The sequence below is a fragment of the Mastigoproctus giganteus genome, chromosome 10, assembly GCF_048544385.1.
Source record: "Mastigoproctus giganteus isolate SK-2022 chromosome 10, ASM4854438v1, whole genome shotgun sequence".
NCBI lineage: Eukaryota > Metazoa > Arthropoda > Arachnida > Uropygi > Thelyphonidae > Mastigoproctus > Mastigoproctus giganteus.
This window is the reverse complement of record NC_143584.1, coordinates 5,706,003-5,731,848: the sequence shown is the minus strand read 5'-3', so window position 1 is coordinate 5,731,848 and position 25,846 is coordinate 5,706,003. Positions and strand designations below refer to the sequence as shown.

The following is a 25,846-nucleotide window of genomic DNA, read 5'->3' as shown; positions in this document are numbered from 1 at the left end:
CTGTATAATAATCATTTCATGCAGACCAGCATCAAAAGCTTTACTGAAATTAGCATTAGCATTAGCATTAGCATTAGTAGAGGCATTTGATGCAAGAAAGCAAGCTTATGCAGCATCAGCCAAAAAAAAAAAAAAAAAAAAAAAGTAACATAAATAAATAAAAATAACCACTTCCACTTCACCCCTCTGTTCGTTCGAAATACCTGTCCAGCTGAGCCTTAAACTTATTTAGGCTATCAACTTCCACGACAAGGGATGGAAGTCTGTTCCACCCACCAACCACCCGCTGGCTAAAGGCAAATTTCCGCACATCTATCCTACATCTGTCTTTCCTCAATTTGAATTTATGCCCTCTCAGGTGATTTTTCTGAGCTAGAGGAAGAATCCCATCAGCATTGAGCATGCTCAAACCATTCAAGGCTTTGTACACCTCTATCAGATCACCCCGCTGGTGCCTAGTTTCCAGACACTGTAATTTGCAAAACTTAAGCCTTTCTTCGTAAGAGAACCCCTTTGTCCCATTCACCAATCTAGTTGCCCTTCTCTGTACTCGTTCCAGCAGCTCTACATCCTTCCTGAAATGAGGCCTCCAGGCCTGTATACAGTACTCTAGGTGTGGCCTGACCATTGCCTTATACAAGGGAATAATCACCTCCTTATCCCTGCTAGAAAAATTTCTATATATCATTGACAATACACCATGAGCTACTCTTGCAGCTCGTCTGCACTGCTCAGAGAACTTCATATCTGCCTGCACCACCACCCCCAGGTCCCTTTCATTCTCTACCACTGTCAGTGTAGTACCACAGAGTTGATACGTTGCTCTGGGGTTGCTGTTTCCCATATGTAGTACTTTACATTTGTCAATGTTAAACTTCATTTGCCACCTCGAAGCCCATCTGCTCAACCTTTCCAAATCCTGTTGCAGCAGCATAGTGTCAGTAGTGTCCTTGACAACCCTGCCAACCTTTGTATCGTCTGCAAACTTGGACATTAAGCCTGATATACCATCATCAATATCATTTATAAATACAGAAAACAATAAAGGCCCCAATACTGAACCCTGAGGGACTCCACTAATAACATTAGTCCACGATGAGCAGTGTCCATTGATTACCACTCTCTGTCTTCTCCCCCTCAACCACCCCTTTATCCATAGCAGCAACTTGCCTCCAATGCCACACTGCTCCAATTTGTGCAGCAGTCTTCCATGTGCAACAGTATCAAAAGCCTTTCTAAGATCCAAGTATATAATATCAAAGTTATTCCCTGCATCCAGTTCTTTTGTGACTGCATCATAGTATCCAATCAAATTGGTCAGGCAAGACTTCCCCTTAACAAAACCATGCTGTGTCCTAGCTATAACTGAAGTCTTGTCTAGATGATCCTGCAGTGCTTCTTTCACCAGTGCCTCCATTAATTTTCCGGGAACAGAAGTTAAACTCACAGGTCTATAATTACTTGTGTCAGCCTTTGATCCCCCTTTGTGAATTGGGGTCACATTTGCACATCTCCAGTCAATGGGTACCTCCCCTGAGTCCAAGGAAGCTCTCATAATTATGGCTAAGGGTTTGCTTACCTCCTTTGCTGCCTCCTTTAATATAACTGGATAGATCCCATCCACCCCAGGTGCCTTTCTTGTGTTTATCTTCAACAATTTCTCCTCCACTTTGCTCTCAGTTATTACAAGATTCTCTAGCTTACTGCTAGAGTTGAATACACCTCTGGCATTCCCCTCGCTGAATAACTCCTCATGTGTGAATGTCGATGCAAAATATTCATTTAGTTTGTTAGCTACCCGAGCAGGGTCATCAACAGTTGACCCATCGATCTCAAGTGGACCAATCTGATTCATCCCCTTCCTTCTAGAGTTTACATAAGTAAAGAACTCTTTGCTGTTTTTCTTCGCATCCCTTGCCAAGGATCTCTCGTAATCTGCCTTCGCCTGCCTAACCTCCTTTGTAACTTGGTTACAGATCAACTTGTATCTATCATAGGCATCCGTGTCACGTGTTAATTTGTATGTATCCCATGCATTTTTCTTCTCTGCCATATGCCTCATTAGTTCATCTGACAACCATTTAGGCCTAAACCTTGAACAATATTTCTTAGTTGGTATGTAAAGCCTAGTAGCTTCCACGATAAGTTCTTTGAATGCTTCCCATTTTGAATTTGCTGTTGGCAATATCATCAGTTGATCCCACTGTATAGAATTTAAATACTGTCTCAGTCCATTGTAGTCGCCTTTACGAAAGCAATACCCCTTCCCTTTACCCCTAATGGTAGTTACCTCTTTGAGTAACTCCCACTTCAGCACACTGTGATCACTGCCACCAAGTGGTTCATTTATCTGCAGATTCTGAATGCATGAAGAATCACTACTGATAATCAAATCAAGAGTATTACTCCCTCTAGTTGCCTCCCGAACATGCTGATGTAGAAAACAATCATCCAATAAATCCACAAAAGCCTTGCTACTGTGTGAGTGACCAGCCCCCAAATTCCAGTCAATATCTGGGAAATTAAAATCCCCCATTATAAGACTCTCTGATTTACTGGCCCACTCTATTTCTCCGAACAGTTTCTTATTATACTCATCAGAGTCATTAGGCCTATAGCACACTCCTACTCTCAATTTTGATCTCCCAATGCTTATGTCACACCAAACTGACTCGACACTGCACTGTCCAGCGATGTCGACTGGCTTCACTTCCTTGGATTTTATGTGTTTCTTAATTAATAGCATAACCCCTCCTCCCTTCCTATCCTGTCTATCCTTTCTGTACACATTGTACTCCCCAAATTCCAGTTCTGCATTTCTTATATCTGTGTGACACCACGTCTCTGAAATCCCCACAATATCTGCCTTTGATGTTTTGAGCAATACCTCAAATTCATCAAATTTATTTACTAAACTCCTAGCATTGGTGTACACACAAGTATACATGCACCTGTTCTTTTTCTTAGCTACCCTAACACAACCCATGTGTTTACTTGTACCCCAATGATTCCCAGCAGTCTCTGAAATATCCTGCATCTTATTTTCCAGGCTGCGGCTCATTCCAATAGAAGCAGTGCAAGAATCACTTTCACCTCTGCCAGTGGCTACTGTTAATCTATTAGTCCTTGTATCCCCCCAATCTAGCAGTTTTCCGACCCACCTAACATTGCCTCGATAGCATCAGCAAACATTCTTGCACCCTTTCTATTTAAGTGTATCCCATCCCTGTAGAAGCAGTCTCTCCTGTTAACAAGTACAGACCAGGCTGAAAAAAATTCTACCCCTTGAGCCCTGCACAATCTTTCCAGGGCTGAATTGATTGACAGGGCTCTCATCATATACTCCCTCCTATCGTGTCTGGGCAGAATTGCAGACACTTTCAATTTCAACCCTAATTCACGGCTTTTTTTCATCAGTGACTTGTACTTGTCAAGTAATTCCGCCGGTCTCCTACTCTTAATGTCATTAGTGCCAACGTGTACAACTATATCACCTTTTGTGCCCTTAAAAGATGATATCCGCTCTACAACGTCATCAACTTTTGCCCCTGGCAGACATACCCTGGTCCTATTCCACCTATCCTTTTTACAAAGCATGTTTCCCGTTTCCCTGACAATAGAGTCACCAACAACTACTAGTTCCTTTGGGACCAGCGCATTCTGCCTTGGGGGTTGCCGCTGTGTTCCGCGATGACCAAGTGCAAGCTCTGGCATTGGTGTGGGCAGCTGAGAGCTTGATGGGCCCCTCACTTGTAATCCTTCGAGGGCATCCACCCTATCCTTCAAGCTCTCATATAGGCCCATAACAACGCTGAGTTGTCGCCTTATCTCCTTACACTCCTTGCATCGCACACACACAAAGACATCCCCCATGGCAGTATCATGTCCCATACTTGACTGCTCCGCAAACATCAAGCAAATAGTGCATCTTACAAGGCTGTGATTCAGAGGACAACTGCCCCCCTCAGTTCTCCCCTGGGCCACAGCATTCCCATTAGCTTGAAATACAAGTACATGATCCCAAAATTATTCTTTGCATTAAGTTCCTTTGTGAAAGCCTCATAATAACTGAGTCAGACTGATCAGGCATGATTTTCCCTTAAAATCATGGTGTGATTGCCTTATAACTCCATTGCTATGGAGATGTCTTTGTCTACTTCTTTAATATGTTATAAATAGCTTTTTATAGATGTTATAATTGGGCATTACTCTTCTTGTACAACTGTTATTAGTGCGGTCTCACAGGGTTCACTGCTGGACCCCGTAACTGTTTCATTATTTATTGAAAATATTGATGAAGGCATACAAAATTTGTCTAAGTGTGCAGATGATACAAAGATTGGCAAGGTGGTTAGTGAGAGGAATCAAGGCATACTACTGCAGCAAGACCTATAAAAACTGGACAGAATGGCTGAGATGTGACAACTGAGGTCTAACATTCTCGCTTGCTATACACAAGGTACTACATATGGGAAGCAAGAATCCCAGAATAACATACCAACTGGGTATGTTATTAAGGCTGTGGAGAATAAAAGAGACCTAGCAGTAATTGTATAGTCTGACATGAAGTTTTCTGAACAGTACAGAGGACAGCTAATGGACATCTGTCAACAATATACAGGAATTTTTCTGACAGTGACAAGCAGGTGATTATCTCACTGTATAAAAATTATCCAATGGCAATGGTTAAGCCACATCTTGAGTACTGCATACCTAATTTTAAGAAGGTTGTGGATCTCTTGGAACAGATGCAGAGAAGAGCAACAAGATTGGTACAAAAGGGTACTCTTACCATAAAAGAATTCAGTTCTGAAAATTGAAGTACTGGGAAAACTAGGTACCTGCAAGTAGACCTGACTGAAGTTTAAACCTTTAAACGAAGTGGGTAAATTAAATGATTGTAATTTTCAGGAAATATGTATGAAGGAAGGTTGTTCCAGAAAGAGGCAGTTGGATGAATAAACGAGGAAGATGAAAAGTTGGTTCTGTGAGTTTGAAGTTGGACAGTAAATGGATGTTGGCTGGTGGAGACTCGTGTTTGGACTGTTTTGAAAGAGAGAGTGGGAATTATAGAAGCCAATTCAAAAGAACAGTGCCCATGGAAGTATCTGTAGAAAAGCATGCAGCAGAAACAGTACGTCTATGAGACAGCGAGTGGAGAGAGACTGTTAGAGATGAGTCATTAATTAGAGATGAGTCATTAATGGAATCTAGAAACCTAAGAGAGGTTTTGGGGGCACTGCCCCAAATGTGGGAACAATATTCCATGGTAGGGTGGATTTGCAATTTGTACAGAGTGAACAGCTGTTTGGAAGAAAAGTAACGCTGAGAGCAAAAGAGAAAACCAAGTTTTTTAGATGCAGAGGAAGCAATATTTGTAATGTGCTTTTGCCAAGAGAGATTAGAAGTTAGGGTAATCCCCAAAAGAGATATATCATCTTGCCTAGAAATCGGAGTGCCACCAAAGATAAGCATAGGAGCAGAAGAATCCTTTTTGAAAGATATAAGACAAGACCGAGTATTAGAAGGATTTAAATCAACTAAGTTGCCTTTGCCCCACTGGAGAATTACCTGGAGATCAGCATTTAAGGAATTGGTAGCGGATATTTGAGAATTTGAAGCTGATTGAGCAGGGCAAGGTTTCTCAAACTGGAAAGTGGAATGCAATGTACTGTCATGGGCAAAACAATAGATAGGATTTCCAGTCAATGGAAGAAGGTCATCAATATACAAGAGGAAAAGAACTGAACCTTGGGGGACACCAGCTTTAGTGGAGAAGTTAGAAGACAGAGAGCCATGTACCATCACCCTCAGTAAGCGATCAGAGAGAAAATTGGATAGTCAATTACAAAAAATAGTTGGAAAATCATAAGATGGAAGCTTGTTTAGAAGACCTTTATCCCAAACATGATCGAAAGCCTTTGAGATGTCAAGAGCAACTGCTTGTGTTTCACTGAACTTTTCCATTGAATTTGTCCATGAATGGGTAACATAAGCCAGAATATCACCAGTGGACCAACACTGACAGAATCCATACTGGCGAGCGTCAGTCATAAATGCTGATGGCATTTAATTTAACTCATTCTGTTTCTCATTTAATTCACTCTTTCACTAATCTCTTTTTCTTGGACAGCACACATAATGAGACATAAATTTAAACTGAAAAAAGATTGGTTGTAGGGTAGATGTGAAAAAATTTGCTGTCAGCCAGAGAGTGAATAATTGTTGGAACAAACTTCACCTGTTGTTGCAGAAGTGGGTAGTTTGAATAAATTTAAGGAAGAATTAGACAAATTATTATATTAGAACAGATGAGAGATGAGGTGGGGTAGTTTTTAAATTTTTGTTTTTTAAATAATAGTAACACCCAGAAAAAGAAACTATTGTCACATTCTTTCTCCAGTTCAGCATCCCTATTGAAAAAGGTATTTTTATGTTGGCGGTTTTATTGTTTAAACTTTTTTTTGGCATAGCTTCTATGTTGACCCTAATGCACTAGTTTGCATGGTATATCAGTTGCTGTGATGGTCTCTATAATGTACACTCAGTGATCACAGAATTATGACCACCCCTATGAAAACCTAAATGACATTCTCAAATGAGGAAAATGATTTAATTCATTTATATTTCATGTGATCAGTAAAGTACAATATAATCCCTTAAGCCTCCAGAGGGTGCATCAAAAATGTTAGTAGAACAGGCATGTTTTTATATAAACAATGTTTAAAATTATGTACTTTTTAATTTTTTATTTTAAAAATAAAATAATAGGTATAATTAATTAGGAACAGAATATATTTTTCAAATGCAAATATATTTTTAAAAATTGTCAGCACAATCTGTGAGCCATGGCCCTTTCATAATTATGATTTTTTTTTTTATGTTTAAATGTGTTCTTTTAACCTTATATAAAAAAGTAGTTTAAGTCAAAGTAAATGCAATAAGGCATCATATGTTTAAGAGTATAAATAATCTATATAATATTGGTGTAAATACACCATATGAAACTCTTAAACGAAAAAACTATGTTTGTAGTGTAAAAGGGCATAATTTTATCTGTATCTCATATTGTGCTCATCCTTCGTAACGAGTTGCCATGTATTGCACTACCTCTAATAAGTAAAAAAGAGAAGACTATTGTTACTTATTCTCAGTGGGCACCACCACCCAGACGGCACTTTCAAGGCTTGTTTGTATATGTGTGGGATAATAACTGTACTATCCACTTGTCCCTATTAGACTTAGAAAATCAAAAAGTAGAGGGAAAGTTATAGTAGGAGTGGAAGAAGAAAAGAAACGGTGTAGAAGAATGAAAGGGACAGTAACTCCTTCAACTCACACCACTCAAAAACTCATAAATTCCTCAAATAGGCAATGCATTCCCATTAGAGAAGACTGTTGTTACCTATTCTCAGAAACTGCAAGAATATCAGGCTCCCCTGGTGACCATTTCAAGGCTTGTTAGCCTTTCATCAGTGGGTGGTGGGCAGGTACCCTGGTATTACAGACATGATAATCCAGTTGTGAAGATAATCCCCACAATATGAGAGATGTGAAAAGATATACATAATAATGGTTAAGTCAAAGTAAATGCAACAAGGCATCAACAATAACATATGTTATTGTTGATGCCTGTAAATGCAACAACATATGTTTAAGAGTATAAATAATCTATATAATATTGGTGTAAATACACCATAGAAAACTCTTAAATGAAAAAACTACGTTTGTAGTGTAAAAGGGCATCATTTTATCTGTATCTCATATTGTGCTCATCCCTCTCAATGAGTTGCCATGTATTGCTGTTTGTTTGTTTGTGTTTGTGATTTGGTTTTTAGGAGCATTAGCAACTAAGGCCATATTGCTCCGGGATATGCGGTGGTCATTCCCAGACCTTTCCGCATACTCCGTATTTGGTGGTGACGGGCTCGAACCCCGGTTTAATCAAGAAGCGTGTGCTACGCACTGCTGCTCCTTCCCACCTGGCTACGGAGGCGCCTGCCATGTATTGCACTACCTTGAATAAGTAACATTAAATATGTTCAGCAAATGTTTCTGGAGCTCTCGGATTGTTTGTAAACACCAGAAGAACAATTTTTTTCATTTGCAACTGCTTTTTGTGCCACCAAGAAAGCAAATCGAGTAGATCAGAGAATTTTAGCCTTTAAAAGGCATGCACAGGTCATTACATTGTGGAAAAGGTCAAGATCACTCAACAATCGGACTTCACTGAAGTGACTCTGTGAAACTTTTTGCTGTTCCTCTTCCACAATATAGTACTGTATACTTTGAAAAATAAAATTATTTCACCTTTACAAATAAACAGAATACAGTATTATATATTTTTGGAAGGGGAAACAATTTTATTTTTACTGACTGTTCACTGTCAAAAAGAGTCTTCACTAGCATAATACTATGTTACAATAAGTTGCATCATTGAAATGCAATTTAATTTTTTATTTTTTTATGACTGTAATATGACAGGTGCTCAGGATTAGGTCCCATGGTTGCCAGATTTGGGTGGTCTGACTGGTATGAAGCTGCCTTTTTTAAAATTTTTTTTAGCTTTACATTCCATATTAACATTGATGTAAATATAATTATTGCAATACACATGAATGCACACTTTTCCCTAAAAATGTGTTACCGTTTTCTTGAATGATTTTCCTAGTTCCTAGCACAGACACAAAGACACCTTGTTTTGTTTTAATAAATTATAGATAAAACACTTTCACTGCATTAAAAATTTTCAACAAATCATTTTTATGTACTCGTTTTGTTGTCTGTAGACAGTATCTCTCAGTGTATGCAATATGCAATCCAACGTTCATGTTATGATAGATATGAAATAACAAGAGTATGCACCTATATATAACTGGAAACCTAAGAATGTAAACAATACTGGGCAATTGTCCAGAAGTTTTGGTGAACAAACTAGTTCAAAAATTTTTTTATCAACATCAGTATACTTATGAGTAATACACATTACTATTATTAGCCGTACTGTGCAAGGAAGTCTGAGGCCTTTGATGCACCAGCAAAAAAAAAAGAAAAATTCTGAGTTACCACGAGAGTGTGTGTGTGAGAGAGAGAGAGAGGAGGGGGTACAAGGGAATTTCCAAGAAAAAGATGAATGATGATATCCAGCTTAGAACCCTGGGTGGGCCAAGTCCATACTCACCAGATATCAACCTCACCTATAAAATCTGTATACAATCATTCTTATTAAAACAAAATGAATTTATATATGCAAAATAAATCTTGTCTTCCAAACAATAACTAAGTAACAAGTTTTTTTTTTTTAATTGCGTAATAAGTTTTATAAATAATGAACCCCAGCAGCTCACATCTGGTGAGTATGGGATTGGCATACCCAGGGTCCTAAGCTGGATATCATCATTCTTCTCTCTCTTGGTGATTTCCTTCTGGCTCTCTCAGGGTAACTCAGAATTTTTTTTTTTTTTTTTTTTGCCAGGCTTCCTTGCACCATATGGCTAATAACGATAATGTAAGTAGTCTTGTCCTAAACAAATAGGCAAAATAAACAACACATCTACTGGATATGGCAACGATTCATTTTTCATTCATTTTTGATTCATTGTGTAGTCCAACATTTCGCTGCAGTTGCCCAACTTCGCAAAATCTTTTTTGTTTTATTCGTCATATAAGCGAATTTATTATGTGTGTGTGTGTTAAAGCGAGGAATTCGATGGTCCCAAAAGGTCATCACGGGACGCCAAGATGAGGCCAAAAACCGACACATCTAACAACCTGTTCGCAGAACTCTTCCAAGCAGTGCGCGTCAATGCTAATTCACTTGATGCTTTATAAATTTATTTCCAAAAAAGAACGATGATGAAGTTAAAACTATATCTAAGTTAAATTTTCAGTGTGTAACACTAAAAATGCAACTTAAATCATAGTTACATAATTGCGCTTAGAGCTAGCACTTCCAAACAATTTTTTTTTGGAAAATTATTTTAAAAAATAATAAGCGAATGGTAAGCAGATCTTCTGCACATTTTAGGACACGAAATAAGCGTCATTTCAAGGTACTTACACGTGACTCTGGAACTGTCAACTCGCATCTTCCCTCCCGCCTCGTTGCAGCCTTGACGTCCACCATACTTCATTACCCAAGTTGCAATGCGCGACCTAATGCGCAAGCGTAATAAGTTGGATTATTTTGAGAATACCGTAGTTAATTAGTCAAAACAGAAATGCTCAGTCGCGAAGTTGGAGGAATTTTTAAGAAGTGATAACTTTTAAGTTCCTCTACATCGTTTTCTAATTCTTTGTAGATTCACGAACTGTTCACCCCCCTATATACATTTAAGATATTAGTACTCGTATTACGTAAGTTGCTTTACATAACAAGAAGACAAGTTTACTGAAATTACTGTTAGTTAATGAATATCAAAATGTCTCTCTCACCTCTCCGCCCTCAACTGGCGTTCACCTCCTACGGGGGTGGAAAGTTAAAATAGCCACATTCACTTGTGTCACATGTTTTAGTGAATGAATAGTATACACAGTGAAGTCGCCAGCAACTATCGATTATCCGAAGCAGCCGAGGATCACCTAGTCTTCTTGTTGCCCCCACCATGTGTCACATTTTCATTGCGCCGTTCTTCGCCTCCCCGCCAGGGAAGCATTAATTCGCCCATTGTTAATAACTTGCGCCGGGATTTGCCAGCTTGCTCGTGCTCACGACAGGACGGCGTCATTCGTAGCAGCCACGTCGTAGAGGTAGGAGGTAAGCCTTGCTGTCCGAGACGGCTGCACTGAGTAATAAGCGCTTCGACTGCTCCTACAGGACTTTAAAACAGTGCGAGTCAACGGTTGACTGTATACATAATATCTGCTTTGCTGCATGCGTGAAGCGTGGGGAAAGGCTCGAGCCTGTACTGCGACCAGCACGCATCCAAGGTAAGCTGTGGCTCTGCGCAAGCCAAGTATATATAGTTCTTTTTTTTTCTTGGATAACTCGTAGATTTGCTTCTACTTTGACAGATCACTGAAATATCAGCAAGTGGACACGTAGCCTAGGTCACCGCAATTTACATCCTCTTCGTCACGTGCTCATGCCGGTCCCTTTACTTGCCTCAATGATTGACAGGTATGGTTTCCCCAGTCACAGTTACACCCCTGGGTAGGGACTCTCAGACCTTTGTGGGAGTATAGGACACTGGGGTAGAAGCACAACAAAGGATGACAGTAGGTCAGGAGGTAGGTGGAGTTTGGCCACGCATGAAGCATATCATGTGATGACTCGTAGATTTGCTTCCACTTTGACAGATCACTGTTCTTTTGAAATATCAGCAAGTGGACACGGGGTGGGTTATGCTGTTGCCTAGGTCACCGCAATTTACATCCTCTTCATCACGTGCTCATACCGGTCCCTTTACTTGCCTCAATGATTGACAGGTATGGTTCCCCAGTCATAGTTACACCCGTGGGTAGGGACTCTCAGACCTTTGTGGGAGTATAGGACACTGGGGTAGAAGCACAACAAAGGATGACAGTAGGTCAGGAGGTAGGTGGAGTTTGGCCACGCATGAAGCATATCATGTGATGACTCACGAAGGCCTCCTGAAAAACAGTGACCTGACATCTGGCTGCTCCTCTCAGTTGCTTTGCGAAAGTTGGTCGTACCGTCAGGATGATTTGTGCGGGAGATAGTGAGTTGGACTTGCTGCGTCTCGTCTCAGCTGAAGATTGGGAAAGTGACGGCGCTTTCCCGCCACTGAAAATTCTAGTCTGTCACAACATGTGCGAACGGGGAAAGCTGATTGACGGTTCGGAAGCTGAAGCGACTGGATTCGGCGTTAACTTCGGAGATCAGTACCGCAAGCATCCTCTCGGGGCCGAGGTGGACTGTTCTCTGATATTGAAGAGGTTGCTAAAGCCACCAGAGGGAGAGTGACCACTGTAGAGAGCTACTGGGCAGTCTCGCTGTGACCAACTAAATAGCCGTAGTACTAGCCCCCCCAAATCTATGTCCGCCCGGCTATTGGCTGGCGATCGTAAGTAGCGTTCTTTGGTTTCACGATTTTCTCTTCATTTCACACTGGCTGATTTCTGTTAGGCTTAGAAGATACACCATAAAGTGTATCCAACGTAATTTTTTTTTTTAAATTCTGCTAATTGATATAATTGAAAACAGTTGTCCTTTCTTACTTTTATTTATTATTCGTTATTGATGTTTAATAAATTCTTGTTTGCTAAATATTTAAGTGTAATTATAGCGTACATAATATTTACCGTTCGTGTAAATGTTAGTGGTAATGCCGACCCCTCTCTTGGTCATGCGTTTTAAACATTTCACATTTAAAATGGCGGATTTTAAAACGGAGCGTTACAGCAAAATAAGTTTAATATTATTTTTTTTAAAAAGTATCTTTTTAAAAAGCTTATTCACCAATATGAATATCTCCTAACAGTTTGTACCATCGCATTCGCCTCCCCCGCATTTGTTTATAAATTTGTTTCCGTTTGTGTGGGTGGTTAGCCATGTCAGCAACACGGATTCAGAAACCGGAATCGCTCGGCGGGGCGTTAAGTCCTTTCCACCGCGCATACTTTCAAGGCATCTTCTTTTCTTGCTGGGGGGGGGGACCACAGGACATTTGCATGATCGTGGTGCAAGACTGACAGCCTCTGTCATAAACAAGGGGGCTGGTTCGCCAATAAAAACTCAGCATCATTCTAGGTGCGAAACTGCCATGTGCGCGCCACATAGTGCAATGCTAATGGCTGAAGCAGCCGTTCCCGGCCAGCCAATCTGTGTACGAGTGCAAACATTCATTTATAGATAGCGTTCCCCAGCCATTTGAATATCATAATGAGGTCAGGATCCATGGCAACATTCAGATGACGGCCAATCATCTCATTCTGTCCCAAGACTGAGAGCCGAGCAAGGTACAGTACTGTTTGCGTTCTTCCATAGCTAGTAACACACAGCTGGGGCATTTCCCCTCTATGTTTGTGTTGGCGTTTCTTCCCACCCTGGGTCGGAGCAGCTGTGACCATCCCGCGACGGAAGTAACTGACGGTCAGGGTGTGGAAGTGAGGGCTGGGATATTTAGCATAGTGTGTGATTTTTGCCTTAACTGTTCTCTAAAATTTTATTTTTATTTTTGTTTGTTTTGGGTATATTTGTGAATTCTTGTATGCGTTTTGTCACGTATGCTTTGTCTAAACGAGCCTTAACTCACTGATCAATTGATAATGATTTTACAGGGATGGTTCATGGTGCTTTATTCGCATGTTTGTTCAGTTAATGCGTGAAGTTAACGTTAGGCCTAACTTGTTTTGTTAAATTTCATTTCAAATGTATGCCATGTATTTTAGGAAAGTTTTTTGCTTCCTTTTTAACCTATGTAAACAAATGTGAATATTTAGATTATGTTAGAGATTAAAGTTGTAGTATAGAATCGTAGAATTTGTGATGCATTTCTGTCTCTTCGGAAAAATTTCCCAAAGCGCAAATGGAGATATTTTAAGAGAAAAGGATGACATTACCTGAATCTGTGGATACACCGACTGTGCAAAAGAGGACGACGTACCGTGGAAAGTGTTTTTTTTATTTTGTTTTATTATTTTTTTTGGACTTACTCCTTCGCCACTAACTTTAAGACCTCACGAATAAGTTGTTGTTCACGAAGCCAATGCTTTCTTCTTGGACTCTGGCGTATGTTGTCCTTGAGGTGACAAACAGGAACATACACTCACTACGCCATTTGAGGATGTGTCTTTTTTTTTTTCCAGGAGATGGGGAACCTTTGCGGAAGCTAAGGGATGCCTACCCGTGACGTCATCACCCCACTGCCAACCATCCTTCGGAACGCTTGGATTAGCACAGGGGAAAGCCGTGGCCCACTCGAAAACCTCCAGGATGCAGTATTTCAACGATCATGCGCAGTGGTTTTCCGTGGTGTTGCCACGATGACCAGCGGTCACTCCTGCGTCGTTACAGACCATCTATATGTCAGTATTTCCCACGATGTGCACGCGCGAACGCAAGGAAAGTGCTTGTGGGGATTAACGACAGTCTGCCGAATACCCACCGCTGAATGATGCAGCCATCCTTACGGACTTTACCGCTGCCCTGAAGTGTTTGTCCCTATCTGCCAAAGTGTTGGATTTATGAAGGTCGAACCCGTTGTTGTGATCCGTATTTTCCGAGGCAGTACCAAATACCAACCCTATGTGGATGTTTCCCTCGTTGTGCGCCTTTTTGCACATTCCACGCTTTCACTGAAGTTCCCTGCAGCTGGTGACCGACTTCACAACCATGCCTGCCACCGGAAACCATAAATACAAATCCAGTTCCCCTCGCTCGTTTTGGCATCCGGAATAGAATCCTCTCTGTGGCCGCACTGTTATAAAACTGCCAGTTTAAGCTGGAAATACACGTGTGTTTGTGCAGCAGGAATGTTGTCTTTTCTCACGAAAAATTCGGTGGGAATGACATTTACTGACAATCTGTGCTTCGCCTTTTCTTCGTGAAATAGCTGCCATACCGAATGTAGTTGTGTAGTTTTTAAGATATTTAACTTATTTTCTAGATTTTTATTTTTTATTAACATTCTAGTGGATATTAAAGATATCAGCGAACATTAATTTTATTTTTGTTTTTATTTCTGTCTGATTATTCCAAGCTGTAAATGTTTAATTTAGTGACGTTTTGTTTTCTAGCTTCTGCAAAACAAATTGGGGTCGCTCGGAATTCCATTAAAATTAGTCAGGGAATTCTGTACTTTATTATTTTGCGTTTACTAAGTAGAGGGCGTTCTAAACAACTTTTGAAGGAAACATAATTTCGTTTGGCAGTCGCCTAGATATTTGAAAGAATCGTTTGGTTCCGCTTGTTGACGTTTTTCAATGTGTTTATTATATAAATTGTAAACCATCTTTGCGTTTTATGTTTAAAAGGTGAACTAGTGGTGGTTCTTTTATTACTGTATTTATTTCTAACATGCTTTATAAATTGTACGAGTTAGTCTAATTTTCTGCTGATTCTATTTATTTCATATGCAAAATCTCTTGCATAGTTTACATCTAGTAAATATGAATGTTCACAAAGGGGAGGGAGAATTTTTGTAGTTGGAGTATGGACAACTCAAAATATAAGAGTACATTATCGAGCAGAGAACGTATCATATTCAGCTCTGAAAAATGTCACAGCATTGGATTTATCTTCTCTTTGTCCCTTTTGTAAAACTTAATGGATATTGCTTTCTTGCCAGAATCTTTTCATCTTTTATGTACAACTTGTGGAATATCTGCAGCAAACAATTTTTTGATTTTGATACATTTTAATACTTAGATCATGTAATAAATTACATGATCTAGTGCTATCAGAAGTTTTCTCTTGTAAGTTTGCTAGCTTATTATTGCATCTACCAACCTTATGCTATTTATGTTCCATCTTCCATTTAGATATCGACTTGCTTTCTTATGGTTTAATAGTCTTTCACGCGAATAAAGATTTACTTATTACTTGAACGAAAACAAAAACATAATAATAATAAATAAATAAATTAAGCTGATTATATACGTTCAGTACGAACTTGTACTATTGGGAAGTTTTTCATATAAAAGCAGGGGAAAGGGTGGTAATGATTTGTGTATTTTCAAGTGACTTCTCGTAGAATGTTTGTAGATATCAGATAGTAGCTTGGCGTGGTTATTACTGGCACGCTATTTTTCTCCGCGTAAAAATGATCGATCAAGGGCATGCAGTATCTGAGTATGGATTGAGATGAAATAAACGATACAGAGAATCGAAAGCACATTTTTTACATATTAAAGAAGAGTAACGAGCTGATCATTGCTTTGCAAGAGATACCTTTTAGTTCAGGCTGTGAACAGTTGCCAAGATTTTAAACTAGTTTTCGGGAAAACTGTTTCTTGAGAGTTTGATCCAGTGTATTTTTTTTCCCTAGTGTTCAGTATCGTTTGAGGTGTGAGATATCATACAGATTTTGTCACTAAAACCATCGATTTTCATTGAGGAGTTTGAGTCCTCAACACAACGTGCAATGCTATAACTGTCTTTGCATGTTTCACTTATTGTGGTTTCTTAATGTTTCAGATTACTTTCTGGTTTTGACTTGGCTCCTGATAAGAAACTCTCATTGCTTTCCATTGAAAAACATTTTTATACTTTCTGGGAAACTCGCTATCTTTTATTAATAGCTCTGTTCTGCCCACAACATTAATTAATCCTTATATCTGAAACATTTCCACAAAATCAGTCTCAGTTAACCCAGATACAGCTGTCATTCATTTCAGAAAGCAGTATTCTGTCTGCTATTTATTTACACCAATTAAATTGCAGGTAGAATTCACCAATATCTAAAATATTTAACATAAAGAAAAGCACTGATTGTCTGGACGTGTCTTTTTAACGGATGAATTACACTAGACAACAAATTTTAAGCTTTCGATTTTTTCCTTCTAAAATATAGCATATGAATTTTCCTGAGAGAGAAATGCAGGTTACACTTATTGGAATTTTAAGAAGTATTACAATAAATGGCGAAAAATAGTCAGTTCGGTCATGAGCCTATCTGATCAATGTCCAACAATAGTCTGCCAGTATACTGGATTTCCACCTTCCTTGGTAAAGTTTCATCATGGTAGCAATATCTTAATGAAAACGTGTCCAAGATTATCTGGGAAAAAATCTAAATGGAATCGGAGGAAGTGTATTTTTAGAGCGTTACAATTGTAATTCTCAATCAAAATTTTATAGGTGTTGGCTCCGTTGTTGTCCAAAAATGTTCACCAACTTTCTTAAAGGATTTCCATTTCCTCATATATGCAGTACAATTAGTGTGCGGCATGTACGAGGAGCCCATTTCTTGTTCTGATCACGTTATTCAGAGCCTGAATAAATTTTACATGCTTTCTTTAGTAGGAAGTATATACTATTTGTGCGATGTAATCACCACACACACACACGTAACAAAAGCTGGCTTGTGAATTAATGATGCACTGACATTTCTTTAAAAGCATATTCAACAGCAATTGACACCAAAAACTAAAAAGATCATGAGTTTACTAATATTTAATAACATTAACTCGCACACTTATGATTCCGACTGCCTGGGAGGTTTGCTTTACATATAATCCATCTGATATGCAAGGAGTAGGTGTAGACAGAATAGTCGAGAAACTTCCTAAAACTGACCATCACAGCAAGATCTATAAAACTTTACTTTATCCATTCTTAATTAGCAGTCCAATTAATATGATTAGATAGATCAAAATACCATTTCCTAGGCCTCTATAGCCCAGTGGTCAGGAGCGAGGGTACAAAGGTTCACGCACTTCGAGTGACCATGGTAAAAAATACAGTAAAAATGTTCTTGTATTGTCTCCTCTGACCTTATGTGGGCGTCCCAGAGTATAAACAGAAAATTCATTTATTTCTGTTGTTACTGTAAATATTTTTTTATGAAAACCCCAAATACGAAAGGTATTAGAACTATAGTGCTTAAGTACCATGAATGGGTTGAGAAGGAAAAGGATACTTGTTGGCATTAGAGTTAAATTTCTGTTGATTATAATGTTCTGGAAATACATGTGAAGGAAGGTTTTTCCAGGAAACAGAAGTTGAAGAGATAAATTAGGAAGAAGAAAAGTTGATTCTGTAAGTTTGAAGTTGTACAGTAAATGGATGCTGACTGGTTGCATATGATTTCAGACTTTGGAAAAGAGGGGGTGGAATTATAGATGCCAATTCAGAACAGTGCCCATGGAAGTATCAATAGAAAAGGCATGCAGCAGAAACGGAACATCTATGAGGCAGAGAGTGGAGAGACTTTGTAGAAGATGGGTCATTAATTAACTTGACTGCCCTCTTTTGAATAGGGTCTAGAAAGTCAGAGAGAGAGAGAGAGGTTTTGGGTACACCAAAACCACCCCAGATGTGGGAACAGTGTTTCATGGTAGGACGGATTCGAGATTTATACAGAGAGAAGTTGTTTAGAAGAAAAGTAACGCCAAGAGCGAAAGAGAAAACCCAGTTTTTTTTAGATGCAGAAGAAGCAATATTCATGATGTGCTTATGCCAAGTAAAGTTAGAAGTCAGAGTAATCCCTAATTCTCAATCATTTAATTACTAAAATCTGTTTCTTAGTGTAAATACTTTGGAACATTCCTTTTCTACATTTGGATAAATAATATCTGGCTACCGTCTGGAAACTTCAAAACTCATAACGCATTTATTTTAATTAACTTTTTATGAGAAAGTTGTAGGTGAGCCATTAACAATGTTTGCAAAGCAATTCAAGAAAATGCATATGATTCCAGTCCATGAAAATGCATATGATTTCTCAAAATTTATCATTATTTAAATAAAAATAGCCTTCTTTATGTGCATTAAGTCATCAAAAAGGTTTTAGTATTGGTCGTAAAATGGTCTTTACTTAGGGAAAATTGCATGCTAATTGTATGGTAAGCGTTATTACAATGTCACGTGATACAGTTCGTTTTCTTCATTCATTTATGTCATTTAAGTCGTTGTGGTTCAGAAAATAACCTGAAACAGGTTATTTTCTTTCTGAAATGCATAGGTATTATTTTATATTGTGCAAATAAGGATTTTTTTTTTTCCTAACTTTAAAGTGGCTAATTATTACAATTTTGTAACCCATATTGATAAAAGTATATAACCGATCTAAAGTGGTCTCAGATAATAACGCAGTTTATACTTCACAGAATTGTTTTCTGTCTTTTTACGCTACCGACTTAAGTTGATAAGCATTATTCTTTTATCTGCGTGAATATTTATATGATCAAACTTGTTTAAATTAGTTATTTGTCTCAGGTTGAGACCTGTGTTTCATCCCAGAACAGCCGGATACAGGAAGGAAGAAACCTTTTTAATTATCAAGGATGCAAAGCTTATCAATACAAAAATTAATAAGGGCGGTAGGCAAAAGGTTCAGAAAAAGTAAAGGTTTTAACCTAGTTTTGCGATATCCTATAAGTAAATTGACACTGAATGAGCAAGAAGTCTGTTGAGTAGATTGAATGACAGCCTTTTACAAACACTGGAAGTCAACAATGAAGAGACCCCAGTACTTCGAGGTATTTCAGGCAAGATGGTGGCTGTGAAACATAACCACCATCTTTCCTGATAGTATCCTCAGAACTTGGACATCTTGCTGCATAGCTACAAAGCTCATAAAATTAGTTTTTGAATTTTACTTTTCTTAAATATGCCAATATTTCCATTGGAAGTAGTGGTCAGCCTAACATATCTCTTTTCCATTTTGCTATCTGCTTGTTTCGTTAGTTGCTTCCTTGGCATCTTATCCATCGACGTTCCATAATATTTCTGTATTTTTTTCTTTTTTTTTTATATATATATATATTTTTTTTTCATCATTCAAGTCCACTCCACTCTCCTTACCCAGTTTTTTTATTTTTTATAAAAATGGGGAAGGGCATTGTCATTTCCGCGACGTCTACATACGTATTTTTTCAATATTGCCAGTAACTGTTGCCTTTGATCTACTTGCATTATTACAGTTCATTCTTGGATGATGGTTCTCAGGTTTTTCTCAAAGTTGCTTTCTCGATCTACAGATCACAGAAATTATGAGAGATCTATATTTATGTTGTTGCATGTCTTTTTACTTAAAGAGACATGAGGCGACATAAACACAGATTTATTATGATTTCTGTAGGTTCTGCAACATGTGAAACTTGCTAACAAGTTTTTTGATTTTCAAATTGAAAATAAATAATTGCAACACAAAGTAATGCCACTATGATTTTTATTTACTAAAACTAATAAATCAGTATTTCCATTATAAATAACAAATCAAAGACTACTTTGAGATTATTGCTTTCCTAAAATTAATAGTTTTTTCTGTCGTGTCTGAACAGATGAAGTGATACTTTAATATGAGCTTGCTTTCCAATCAACGATTAATATTGAAATTGCTTGTTTCCTCTGGGAACTTAGTAGTAGTAGTAGTGGCATGTGATACAAGAAAGCAAGTGTATAAGCTTATACAGCATCAGCCAAAAAAAAAAAAAAAGCACACCGTTCCCTCCAAATGCCTATCCAGTTCCTCCATAAATTTATTTAACCTATCAACTTCCACAACGACAGATGGAAGCTTTTATCCAGCAATTAACCACCCGCTGGCTAAAGGCAAATTTCCGCACATCTATTCTACATCTGCCTTTTCTTAATTTGAATTTATGCCCTCTTAGGTTCATAATCTGAACAAGTGTAAGGATCCCATCAGAATTCAACGTGCTCAACCCATTCAAGGCCTTATACACCTCAATCAGATCACCGCGCAGGTGCCTAGTCTCCAGCCACTGCAATTTGCAGAACTTAAGCCTCTCTTGGTAAGAGGATCCCTTCATTCCCCTCACCAATCTTGTTGCCCTTCTCTATACATGCTCAAGTAAATCTACATCCTTCCTAAAATGAGGCCTCCAGACCTGTACGCAGTACTCAAGACGTGGCCTGACCATTGCCTTATGCAGAGGGATAATCATCTCCTTTTCCCTGCTAGCAAAATTCCTATATATCATTGACAAAACCCCATGACCTGCCCTGGCAGCCTGTTTGCATTGCTCAGAAAAGTTCATATCTGACTGCACAATTACTCCCAGGTCTTTTTCATTTTCTACCACCTTAAGTGTATTACCACACAGTTGGTACGTTTCTCTGGGGTTACTTCTACCCATATGCAGTACTTTGCATTTGTCAAGGTTAAACTTTAGTTGCCACTTCTTAGCCCATCTGCCCAAATTATCTAGATCCTGTTGCAGTAGCACACTGCCATTACTGTCATTAACAACCCTGCCAACTTATAATTGCATTATTATCTAATAAAATAACTATTCCTTTACTATTTTAGATAGCCTCTTAATAATTGCATTTTTTAAAGGCATATTTTGGGAAAATTTATGTGAAATTACAATTCACCTATGCAGGTGCTTTGGAACTTTTGCTTTTGGCACAGCAGATCCTAGTTGCTACTAGCGATGGAACACACATTGGGATATGCCATTGTAGTCTTGAGTGATACTTTGCTTTTCTGGCTGTCTCACAGGACTGAATGAAAGCCAACCAACCTTTAATTATCTTGTCTTTGGTTTGTACTTTGAAAATTGCCGTGGCATTGTAAATGGGGAAAAGACAAAACTGCGAGCGAGTTTTCATAAAAACCTTTGACTCGGGTACTTCAAATGAGATGGAGATAATAATTATCTCAACTGTGCTGGAAACACACAGGGCAGGAGGGACATTCTATAACAAGGAAGCAATATGCTTTTGTGTGAGAAAAGACTATCCAAAAACTTAATGTAAAATCTCTATTCTTGAGTGAAGACACCCTCTTCGTAGTTCTGGCTGTCATGCAGGAAAGTGATTTTCAAAAAAGTGTTTATTATTTCCATCAGGTTATTTATTGTTGTCAAATAAGAATTCGATTTAGTTAGTATTTTCTGTTGTTGTTCAGTTCTTGTGAGACTTGCTGATTCAAAATCTTGTCCTACAAGGGTCGCAAGAATTTACGGCCGAATGTTACAATTTGACATTGATCAATACAGCAGAAGTCAGGCAGATGTCAACTACAAATGTGCCTTACTCTGTAGTTTTCTTTTTGAGATCTTGTGTTTGAATAGCTTACCTATTTGCAGATTTCTTTTGAGTTTATCGAACTTCTAGAGTAGCTATCTGGTGGTCCGCCAACGATTTCGAGAGAGGCAAATAAATAGCAAAAGTTAAAAATGTTAAACATTTTACTAAAAATATTGTCTCACTTGTGTGTTGAATACTCTGAGGATCCAAAATCCTCTAATAAGGCAAAGACAATACGAGAATTAAAGGCCTGCCTCCTCGTGGCGTGGACGGGTAGCTGGAAGCAGCTATCCTGGTGATCTCATCTTCCAGGTAACAGTAGTCAGAAACAACACTTTCAACATAACAATGCGCGCGCACGCACACACACACACTATAGAAACACTGCACTTTATACATTTCTGGGCCTTTTACAGAGATTATATCGTCAAATGGCAGAGTTGAAATAACGTATAGGACCTCTCCATACAAGATATACTTGTTCACATGTATATTCTTCAAGGCTCTTGACTTTTCAATTTTTTCTAGTACTTATTTGAGTCCGCCTTCCCTCCAGTAAAGCATCTTGCATAAAATACTCTCCCATAATCTGAAATAAAAGTTGATTTGTTACTGAAAAAACGGTGCTTAAGCTTAAAACATACCGACAGAAGGGGTCGGTATGTTTTTATGTTGTAAAAGTACATGCTTATGGAATTTTCTTGCAAAATGAAAAACTGTCATATCTTATTGATGGGGGGGGGGGGGGAACTTCGCCTGAGGTCAGCGAACTACAGCTATGAGTTAAAGGTCCTCTACGAATTTCTGCCAGTCTAGAGGTGGTGGTGGTGGTAGGAGCATTAGCAGGTGGATTATGAACCAAGCCCTTCCAAATAAGCTGTGAAAGCATTATAATCGTTATAGTCTCGTGGAGATCTGATAATCACTCCAGTACCAAATTTACGCCTAGTCAGATAAGGCAAATGGAGCACATAATTTGTTAAATTGGAATTTGGTCCGAAAGGAGTTTTTATAATATAAAAGGAGTAATGAGGGAGAAAAATATATAAAATAAAACCATTAGTAAAGCATACCATTTGAAAAGGTAACTAAAAGCTAGTAAAATGAGATCAAGTATAGATAACTGCACACTGTGGAGTAGTAATGAAGGGTTTTGAATTATGGAGGTGGAGGACAGTATGCCAGGACCACGTATTTCTTCACCTGAGGCAACGATTTAGAATTCCTCTTCTTTCCCAGCTTACTATAAGAACTTGCACTCTTAAACTCCACTCATGCGTTCCTTTCCAGCCTTCGTCCCCTCCCAAAGGCATGAACCCCTGGTCTTCATATCCTCGTCCAGCATCGATGGAGGATGCCCCGAATCCACTGGATTGATGAAAAGACTAGTGACAACAAAAGGAAAGATGCCATCTAATCGGTCTTTATAGAAAGAAGAAAACTCGCATATTTTGATGCTGGAGAAAGTGTAGAAATAGTAATTATGCAAGAGATGATTCGAAAATTAATTAGTTAAACAAGGATGGCAATTGGCAACTTTGCCTCGAATGACAATAAATAGTTGTGTGTAAGATATCCAGTCTTTGATGAAGAGAATGAGTTCATGGAAGATGTTAATGTACAAATAAAAGAAAAGAAACTTTCACATTTAATTTTTAGCAATTTATTTATTTATAGAGTTGTAAAGTGATCTTTGAGAGGACTTTAGGATATAACTGAAGACTATTTTTTTTTCCCTTTTGTTGCTTTCATCAGTTATTATAAAAGTTGTCTGCTAATTTCAGGCAATTATTAATGAACTTTTTTTCATCCATGCATTTATCTCATTTGAGCACAGGGGTATCTATGCTTATATATATTTTTTTTTTTAAATTATTTTATCAATTTTTTTTATCTACGAAAGCCATTAAACTTTATCTTTAGCGGAACAATTCAGTATGTGTTTATAATTACAAATATCTTCTTCTCCCCTAGAACAGGACCTCACAATGTTTTTCTTTTGCATTCAAAGCCATTTCTCGTTCAAAAGCGTTACTGTTGCAGCCGTTTTGGGATGCACAAAGTTCTATAAAATTAAAAACAACTCTCTTGACTCGTTTCTATATACGTAACAGCACATACGTTTACATGTTATTGGTCGATTGTGACCCATACTATTGTTTTGGTTTTATTTCAAAAAATTCCGATATGCAAATCATATTCTCGTTCAGTGTTTGTGTATAACATTTTGCCACACTTCTTGTAGATCCCCCACATATGTTACCAACCTTGATCCACTTGTTTCACTAAGGAATTTGACAAGGTGCGCCAAGAGGTGTTGGTAGAAAGCTAAGTTATGCAGCGTCCATGGTCCCCTTTTGGTTTTATCCAAATTTAGTAACTACAAAGCACAATTTTTTAAAGTGCTTGTTATGGCGGGCCCCTCTTTTCGAAAATTCATATCAATGAGGTTTACTATACAAAAACATAAATTACATGATATATTAATAAAATAAATAATTTTTAAATAATAGGTAAATATTAAAATAAATTAATATTATTATAAACTATATGTTTATAATAAATTATCATATATAAATTAAATGTAAATTATCATATAAATAAAAGTAGAAGAAAGATTCCATGTTGTATATGTTCCTTTTTGCAGATAATCCTAAGATATGCCAAATAAATCTGATTAACAAGTTTTGAGGTTGACGTTTCTTCAAGAGTTCTAAAATGGGCACAGATTCGTAATTTGCAGCATGATATAACCTCTCTTAAGACCCATTAAAAATTCCATAATGCTAATTATATATAATTTTAAAGGATATTTGAATTCAAAAATGTTGGACAGTTTGATCTCTTCTTCACATCCAAATTTCTTAATATTCAAATCAAGATCTGCTTTTGCTCCCTGAAAGTTCACTTCAGTGTTCATTAATCTCTCACTATAAAATGAAAGTATCCTTGAATTCGGGCAAAGTCCCTATAGATTGCAGATGCAAACATTTCTCCTATTCACAAAGGTGGTTAAAAAGATAAATGAGTAATTACATACCTGATATTTTGACTTGCCAGAAAAAATTATGGAGTTGATGATGGTCGTAATACAATATCATCTGCACAGCCGTGGACTTATGAGCGGAATAGCAGCTTTGTCAAGGAAGATCATGTCAGACTAATTTTATTATCTGTTATGAAGATGCCAGAAAAGAACCGAATGCAAAGAATAAGTTTAATATAATTTTCTTGGACTTCGTAAAGTTTTTGAGACAGTTGTGCATGAAAAACTTTTTTGTTGTTTACTGGAATAATGGAGCCTTAGCTCCGTTACTCCAAAAGACAATTGCAGAATAGATGTGCTTTCTTGCATCATATTCCACTACTATTACTACTATGCTGACTGTCATTATTTCAGTCTGTTTTATGAAACAAAGGTGAGCAGATAAGACAGCGACGAATTGCTGCTATCTAAATGCAAGGTCTTGCATTTGGACCTCAGAAATTCAAGTTACTGCTTGGTAGTAGTAACTCTCTGAGCAGTGGCGGCAGTCTACTAAGTCAGCTCATTGGTTTCTGTCAGTCATATCTAGGAATTGTAGATGAGTGATCAAACGAGGGTTCGATAGCGGACCGAAGTTCTAGTGCATGTGACTGCTAAATACCGTAATCTTGTATACATCTCTGGCCCTGTGTGGTCGTCCTAAAGGATAAACGTAAAATTTATTTCATTTAATTTAAATAACGCTTCGACTTTCAGCAGACTGGTTAAAGTAAGTGTGCCATGAAAAAAATTTCACCTTTTGAAATGGCATGATGTTTCTATTTTTGCCCTGCCATTTCAACTTTTTGGAACTTAGCTAGTGCTGATTCTGTTTGTCTAGAATTTCCAACCATTCTTTCAACAAAACGCACTGTAATAGAATATCTTTGGTTTGAATACACTGAATACAAATCAAGAATGTTTACATGTATTGATACTTGTGCTTAATATGTACTTCATTCAGGTATAATTAAATGCTATAGGATATATTGGCAAAATAAACTAAATATTACAGTCATTTATGAAATCAAGGAATTTTTAAAGCAAATTGTCAAATGGATTAATTTTTGAAATTAATCACTTTTGCCATTATTTTAATTAAAATTGGTTTATTAATCAAGTGCTTTCAACTAATACCTAAACTTATTACAAAGGTGACATTTCGGGATCCTTGCTCTGGCCCATCAACAGACCAT

At 37.9% G+C, this 25,846-nt stretch overlaps 2 protein-coding genes across 5 annotated transcripts in view; one reads left to right on the top strand and one right to left on the bottom strand.

Moving 5' to 3' along the window:
- The window catches only part of LOC150078647 (thiamine-triphosphatase-like), a 287,872-nt gene extending 277,151 nt beyond the window's left edge, over window positions 1-10,721 (bottom strand). For 2 of the 3 annotated variants that reach the window (XM_090383915.1, XM_090383918.1), the window contains exon 1: window positions 10,061-10,123. The gene's annotated coding sequence lies outside the window, so the exon portion shown is untranslated. Of the gene's footprint in view, window positions 1-10,060; window positions 10,124-10,434 lie in introns of those variants that run through there. The other variant, XM_090383916.1, reaches the window with a different exon arrangement.
- An 87-nt stretch (window positions 10,722-10,808) lies between these two features.
- Window positions 10,809-25,846, top strand: part of LOC150078646 (zinc finger homeobox protein 3-like) — a 305,456-nt gene continuing 290,418 nt past the window's right edge. The window contains exon 1 of one of the 2 annotated variants that reach the window (XM_090383909.1): window positions 10,809-10,929. The gene's annotated coding sequence lies outside the window, so the exon portion shown is untranslated. Of the gene's footprint in view, window positions 10,930-12,906; window positions 12,922-25,846 lie in introns of those variants that run through there. The other variant, XM_090383910.1, reaches the window with a different exon arrangement.